A 7,953-nucleotide genomic window follows, 5' to 3' on the forward strand; every position below is an offset into this window, starting at 1 on the left:
GGGTTGTGGTGCTCATCTCCGTTTCGAAGCCGAAGAGCCAGCGCTGTCTGAAGACGTTTCCGTGGTCATGTGGCCGGCATGACTAAACACCAAGGCACACGGAACGCTGTTACCTTCCCACTGAAGTGGTACCTATTTATCTACTTGCAATTTATTGCTTTCGAACTGCTAGGTTGGCAGGAGTGGGAACTAGAGACGGGAGCTCACTCCGTCGTGCGGCACCCGGGTCTCGAACTGCTGAACTACTGACCTTCCACAGCCTGCAGTTCAGCGTCTTAACCACTTGAGCCACCACAGCTCCACATACCTTAAAATAAATACAGCTTCTTACCCAACCAGCTTGTCTCCAGACCCATGCTCATCCTCCAGGCTAAGTGCAGCAGTTGGAAAAATGGAGGAAGCTATGGAAATCAGTTGACCCCGAACTACGGCTTTAAAAGCATCCCAAACACTTTTCTGGGATGCTTCCCCATTGGTGTTGAAATCAAAATATTCCTTAATTTTGACTGCAATTTCTGCACAAATCCCTTCATTTTGTATTAATAACTTATTTAAACTCCAATTAGGTCCCTTGCCATCATCATGTTGTTTCTCTAAGTGACCTACCACCCATGTGTGATCCGACATTGTACTGCTTCCAATATCTGCGCTTGTAAAACGTTTCAATAAAGAGCTAGACGTTAAAATGAAAAAAAGAAAAGAAACAACCTGATGACACTTAACACACATTATCCCTAAACCACATTGAACTTCTGTGAACATTCTGCATTCCAAGCTTATCTGAACATCAGCTGTGTGATAGAATGCTTCCTAGTTCACTTTGTTACAAACCCTCTGCAGATGCCACAACCCCCTATCTTCAAGAATATGAGCAAATCTTTTTATCTTCCAATTCATTGTTTCAGAACTGATTCACTGGACTAGGCAGGAGAAATACTGTCAGAAAGATGAGAGGGACAGAAAAGCAGGCAATAAGCAGGTAACCTGCAGTCTTTCACATGGAATACAGCCTCCCCCCGGCCCAATGTTCTCCCAAGAACAGCAGGAAGAAGAAGAGGAGGAGGAGGAGGATTTATACCTTGCCTTCCACTCAGGGTCTCAGAGCAGCTTACAATTTCCTTCCCTCCTTCTTCCCACAACACATACACTGGCCCCGGTCACACGGCAAAGTTGCCGCGGGAGAGGCACGGATGGTGGGCAGATTATCCGGGCGCGATCACACCCCAACATCTGGGAAGTGGCGTGCACCCAAGGCTTACCGCTGACGATGCGCCTTAAAAAACTGGTACGTCCAAGGTACTAGTAAACGTTTGCCATGGGCTGCCTCCAGACGCCCTTGGTGTGATCACGCCAGCGCGCAGCATTCCCCTCCGGTCCCTCGTTTACCCGCTGGCGCCGAGGGAAGAACTCGTGGTGTGCCACCGGCGCGTCTGATCGCGTAACCGCGCATCAAACTGGGCCGGGGCAATTAGCCACACCTCCCCCCCCGCGATATCTGGCTGTGTGACCGGGGTCACTGTGAGGTAGGATGGGGCTGAGAGAGTTCTTTTGAGGACTGCTCTTGAGAGAACAGTTCTCAGAGAACTGTGACTGGCCCAAGGTCACCCAGCTGGCTACATGTGGAGGAGTGGGGAATCAAACCTGGTTCTCCAGATTAGAGTCCACTGCTCTTAACCACTATACCAAGCTGGCTCAGGAAAAGAGACTCAGTGCAGAGCTGAGGACATTGGGGACATGACAACACCCAATGGAGCAATCTTCTCCCTCTTCCATTTCCCCAATTTATATGTTTGAATATTGCACATTTAAACTGGAAAGCCAGCCGTGATGATGGTGACCCCATAATATGGCCTCAAGATGCTACAAAATCAAAGGAAGGAGGCTGCAGATGGAAGGATACAGATGAAGCAGCAGAAGCAGTGATTATATCTATTATAGGTAGTTCTCTGTACATTTGGTGGACCTCTTGCTAACTCAACTTGCTGTTTACTTATGCCCAATATTCAGTGGCTGGAACAGGGAGATAAATGACATAAACATGCAACCTTTTTTTTAAAAAAATGCCCAGTACAGAGTGTTTGAGCACATTCATCTTCCATCTTAATTGAACACAGGACCCTCACAAGATGAGGTTATTAAAATCTGGGGTGAATTCATTTTGCAGTCATTAGGAGTACAGGCTTTTTCATTGATCTGAGCAAACGTCAGTGAGGAGAATAAACCTTACTTGTCAAGTCTACCGGCTGTTTTTAAACAATATGATTTCTCTTTTTTTAATTGACATGTTTTTGTTTTGTTATCTGCCTTGTGGCTCAAGTGGTTAAGACGCTGAACTGCAGGCTGTGGAAGGTTGGTAGTTCAGCAGTTCGAGACCCGAGTGTGCCGCATGATGGAGTGAGCTCCCATCTCTAGTTCCAGCTCCTGCCAACCTAGCAGTTCGAAAGCAAGAAATTGCAAGTAGATAAATAGGTACCACTTCAGTGGGAAGGTAACAGCGTTCCGTGTGCCTTGGTGTTTAGTCATGCCGGCCACATGACCACGGAAATGTCTTCGGACAGCGCTGGCTCTTCAGCTTTGAAACGGAGATGAGCACCGCAACCCTAGAGTCGGATTCGACTGGCTTTCGAGCAAGGGAACCTTTACCTTTACCTTGTGGGTTGCTTTAAATAAATGAATGACACATCTAGCTGTATCCTGCAGCACTCAGGCCGACCTCTTGGAATGACCGACAATATGGGGTGCCAGAAATGGTTAGAGAGTCAGGCTAGGATCTGGGGGATCCATATTTGAATCTCTGCTCTGCCATGGAAGTCAGTTGGGTGACCCTGGGCCAGTCGTACACCCTCAGCCTGGCCCGCCTCACAGGGCTGTTGTGAGAACAAAATGGAGGAGAAGAGAACAATGTCAGCTGCTCTGGGTCCCCCTACAGGAGAACGATAGAGCATAAATGAAGGAAATAAAATAAACCAACTGAACACTCTTGGAGGCAACTAAATGCGAGGGGATGAAGGGCCTTGAACAGTACAGCCCCCAGCAGAGTTACACCTTTCTAAACCCACTGGATGCTGGGCCTAAGGATTACACTCTTTAAAAAAACACACACACACTGAACTCCAGTTCAAAGGAAAGGATGAAAGCAAATAATTTCACCTTTCCTTTCAGGTGTGCAAATGTCTAAAGCTGATCCTGCCAGTCAACAAATGAGTTAGAAAACCAGCTTCCTATTCACTACCCCAAGGAAAGTACTAATTAGCTCAGATAATAGTAGAAAAACCGTTTTTGTTGGGAAGAGAGAAATTGGCAGTTAAAAACATAATGGCAGGCTTGTAAACATGCTTGTTATTCTTAGTGCTCGATAAATCATCCCTTTTGCCTCCTGCAGACACACAGGAGCTTTTACCTCTTCAAACATCTTCAGCAGATCAATTCAAAATTAGTAACAGACTCTTAATTGCCACCTTTTTATCGGCCTGATTGGTAGGGCGTCATTTATTACACTTCTCTTTCTCAGCCCCAGCCGATGGTCCATGTTGGGAGTGGGTGCTGAACACATTACTTGGCCATCAGCACCGCTGGGACTTGCCAACTGACCAGAAAATATAGCCCAAGCTGCTCCCACATCTGTATAGAACAGTGGCCAAAGCTTTTCACAGTATAACAGTAAAGTATAACACCAAGTAATACCTACAAAGACAGAAGCGTCAAAGGCACCAGAGTGCTAAAATAAGTTGCCAAGACTCTTGTGGCCTCAGAAGGGCCTCCTGTATGTACCAGAGGACAACATAGAGGACCAGATTCTCTGATGTGGAGTCTTGACTTGGAGAGTGAACACAGTGCTTGACTTACACAATGAACCCTTGACCAACTCCAGTCCACACTGCCTCTGGTAAGAGCTTTTGCTCCTCTCCCCTTGATCTTCTATACCAGCATTCCCCTGGAGAGCTACACATAGTGCCTACATCATTTTATCGTTTCTGTTTAGAGGTCTCTATCCATCCCAATGGGCCCACATGATGACAATTCTAGACCAAACTTTTAAGGACTTTTTTCATGTGTCAAGAATTACTCTCTGGTGGGAGCAGATTTGATATTTTCTATGAAACAGAATTTTCCAAATGTCCTGTAAGGATGCCAAGACCATTTGCAGCCAAGTAGTTAAAACATAGTTATTGACAGTGCCGGGCTGCTTCTCTGTTGCCACGTATCTTCAGTTTCATGGGCTAATTCTGTACATTCACACTGTTCTTTTTATCTACAGCATTGCTATATCACTGCTTTTTCTTCTTTTCTTGTTTGCCAATATGCTATCTATCTGGCTTATTGTGAATGATAACTCCTAGTGGTAATGATACTTTAATCCTCATACATTTTGTCTTTTATGCCTTATGGCAACAAATGGGCTCATGTTCATAAGAGGGTCCTAAATTTCAATGCAAGAGCTCTATTGAAATGCCATTGGCTGATGGATTGTTTTCGTGACTGCAGAAAATCATCACTGCCAGGTAGAATAAGGTACACCATTGATACTGTGGTCTTCCCTGGATTGAAGCATCGTTTATGCTAAACTGCAACATTTCCCTTCATTATTGGTTTCTGATAATATTAGTTTTTATTATGTGATTCTTCATACAAGTAAAAATCTCCCTGTCTCATTGTTGACTGTTTAGCGCTTTGATGAATTTTAATTATATTTGGATTTTGGTTTTTCCCCCTGCTTTAGGCTTCTAGGAGGAAATGCAAGATACAAACGTTTTTATAGAATCATAGAGTTGGAAGGGACCTCCTGGATCATCTGGTCCTACCCTCTGCACAATGTCGGAAATTCACAAATACCCCCCACATCCCCAGTGACCCCCCTGCTCTATGCTCAGAAGAGGCACCCCCCCCAGCCCTCCAGGATCCCTGGCCAAACTGGCCTGGAGAAAAATTCCTTCCTGAACCCGAAGTGGCGACCAACATTTCCCTGGGCATGCAAGAAAAGGCCACGAGAACTAAGCACTGAGGCAACCCTTCCTGCCCTCCCTCTCATGATCTGCCTAAGTTCACAGAATCAGCATTGCTGTCAGGTGGCCATCCAGCCTCTGTTTGAAAACTTTCAAAGAAGGAGAGTCCACCACCTCCCGAGGAAGCCTGTTCCACTGAGGAACTGCTCTGTCAGGAAGTTCTTCCTAATGTTTAGCTGGAAACCCTTTTGATTTAATTTCAACCTGTTGGTTCTGGTCCAACCCTCTGGGGCAACCGAAAACAACGCTGTTTTAATTTTTTAAAATTAAAAATCAGTCATCAGTCAGAATTACCTTAAATTCAGCTGTAGCCAAATATTGGCGTGGATACACCGGAGGTTTTCGGCAGGCGAAAGGATTTTTGCCCTCGGAGTGCAACTTTCTCAGCTTCTCCCTTTGGAGGCAGATGGAAATGTCCCTGGGGATTCTGTCTTGGGAGGGCCCAGTCTCCTTCACCCTCAGCATTTCAGGGGGCATTTAGGGCTGCTGTGGGAGGTGGGAGCTGAGAACGTTGTACTCCATGAGTGGAAATCTATTGTGCCCGTGGAAAAATTCAGGTGTATCCAAGTCATTATTAAAGAATAACTGATGAGATAAAAACTAGGTTATCATCCACACAAAGGCATCTGTTTCACCAGTGAGAATATCACTACCATGATGCAACAGCAGTGCAAAACATGGTATCTGCCAAAATTTGTGCTTCTATACAACTGTTGAATGAATGCATCTTCTGTTCCACAACATCTGGTCACTCTAAATCGCAGCTGATCCCAGTGGCTACTTTGGTGCTTAGAACTAGGTTATAGGATGATCCTTCATATAAAATTTACCTTGCACTCTATTTTTTTAGTGCTGCTGCTGCCAAGAAACTTTAAAAAATTCAGTAGCGAGGGATTAGTCAAATATGGTCACACCAGCTGTTGCTGTCACTCTTGGCTACCTAAAGTTTTCTTCATTTGTATGATGAATCCTCCCAAGGCCTGGTAAAGCCATTTGTTTGTAGAGTTGGGCTGAACCATCTAAATAATACATAATGTGGTTGGAATGGTGCTGGATATCAGGATGGCATGCCTAAGAACTGTTGAACTTTAAAGGAACAGATATAACAAAGGATGCTAATAGTGAACAAAGGCTGAAAAGAAGGCCTGTTCATATATCAGCAGAATAGAATCAGGGGCTAGTGAAGAAATGATGGCCTAGGGTGCCTTTATGTGTGCACCTTTGCTTTCTCTTGCGTAAGTGAGGAGACACCAGTCACAGCTGCAAGGGAAAGAAATGGGGCACTGTTGTGGTGGGAGCAAAATTTGCCTTTCGGCTTCAATGCTGGGTAGTTTGGTCCTCTCTCTCTCTCTCTCTCTCTCTCTCTCTCTCTCTCTGCATTTATGTATTATTAGTTATTTATATACCTTCAACACCCTTGCCATCTTAACCTACGAGGTTTCTCAAGGCAACTTCTAACAAACACAATAGACAATGGATCGTTAACCCACAATATAACAGGAACAGCCATATAATCACACAGAATTTGTTCTGAAATCAGATAAACCGGCCATAAAATCCAATAAAATAGCAGGTGACGGGTTAGCATAAAAACAAGCCAAGAACCAATGCTCCCTCTAAGCTGTGGAGTCTTGTGAGCAAAAATTCTACTTGGTGAGCTACTGGTGATTGAGCACTTTGGCTACTGCATAAATCAGTTTGCTCTGGAGCCATCCTTCCTGAGCTAAGATGAAATGTGTGAGCCGGAGGCTAAAAACCTGTGAGCTAGCTCACACTAACTCAGCTTAGAGGGAACACTGCCAAGATCCACCACCAAGGTTTGAGCAGAGAGGAACGTTTTCACCCAGGATGACTGGAAAAGTCCAAGGGGGCTGATGGCCTGGGGGGGCTACCTCCCCTGCCCTGCCAGAGCTATGCTAGTTCCAAGCAAGGGGCAGCCCACATAGCCACCACTGCAGCAACCTGGTGTCCTTTGCAACAGCTCCTGTGGTGAGCCGATGGTCCTTGCCCTGTGCGGGGCAGGTGAGGTGAGCAGCTGTGTGGTGAGTACACCGGCTGCCTGGGCCCTGTGTGGGGTGGATGAGCAACAGCCATGATGAGAAAGCTGGCTTTGGCTCCTTTCCTTCCCTCTGCTTGGAGGGGAAAGGTTTGGGATGGTGCCCTTTCCAGAGCCATCCCACTTCTATGTTTTCCTGTTGTTTGAACTGTGTAGACTAGGAGCAAGATGAATTTTTGGGGTGATGGAAAGAAGTCTGTAAGAGAACGCTCACCCTGTCCAGAGATTCTAGGCTGCATAATTGTAGACACCAAGTGCAAATATTTTCCTCCCATACAGAAGGCCCTCTCCTTAGTTTGTTTATTTTCTTATTTGTTGAATTTATATCCCGTGTTTCCCACAAGCGGGCTCAGGGCACGTAACATCAAAGTAACGTTAAAACCAATTATTACAATAAATGCTTAAAATAGTTAAGATTAAAAGATAGCGGCATATGTTTACATGATAGCTCTAACAGCTGGATAGATGGTAAACAGGAGTCGCCGTAAGCTAATAATACCAACCAGGGCTCTAGTCGGGGGGGAGCTCTCAGGTACGGAGCTCCGGAAGAGAACCTCTAGGGGGCGGGGCGGTCACGTGGTGAAGCCCCGCCCCCTTCTTTACCCCGCCCTCTGCTTCGATCCTCATTCCGTTTGGGAATGAGGATGAAGCAGGAGGGTAAGTAGCCGGGCCTTCTGACACACTTCCGGTGATGTCAGGGGGTGTGGCCTTCTGTCACTTCCGGTGATGTCAGGGGGCGTGGCATATGCAAATAAGTTATGCTAATGAGTTATGCTAATGAGCTCCGGCAGCTCTTTTTCTACAACAAGACCCCTGATACCAACTCTCCACATGGGCAGATGTAGTATGGCAGCTTTCTGCAGGGAGGCCATAATTGGATGTCCCTTGCCTCAA

Source organism: Gekko japonicus, unplaced genomic scaffold (genome assembly GCF_001447785.1).
Source record: "Gekko japonicus isolate JY-2015 unplaced genomic scaffold, Gekko_japonicus_V1.1 scaffold860, whole genome shotgun sequence".
In the NCBI taxonomy this organism is placed as follows: domain Eukaryota; kingdom Metazoa; phylum Chordata; class Lepidosauria; order Squamata; family Gekkonidae; genus Gekko; species Gekko japonicus.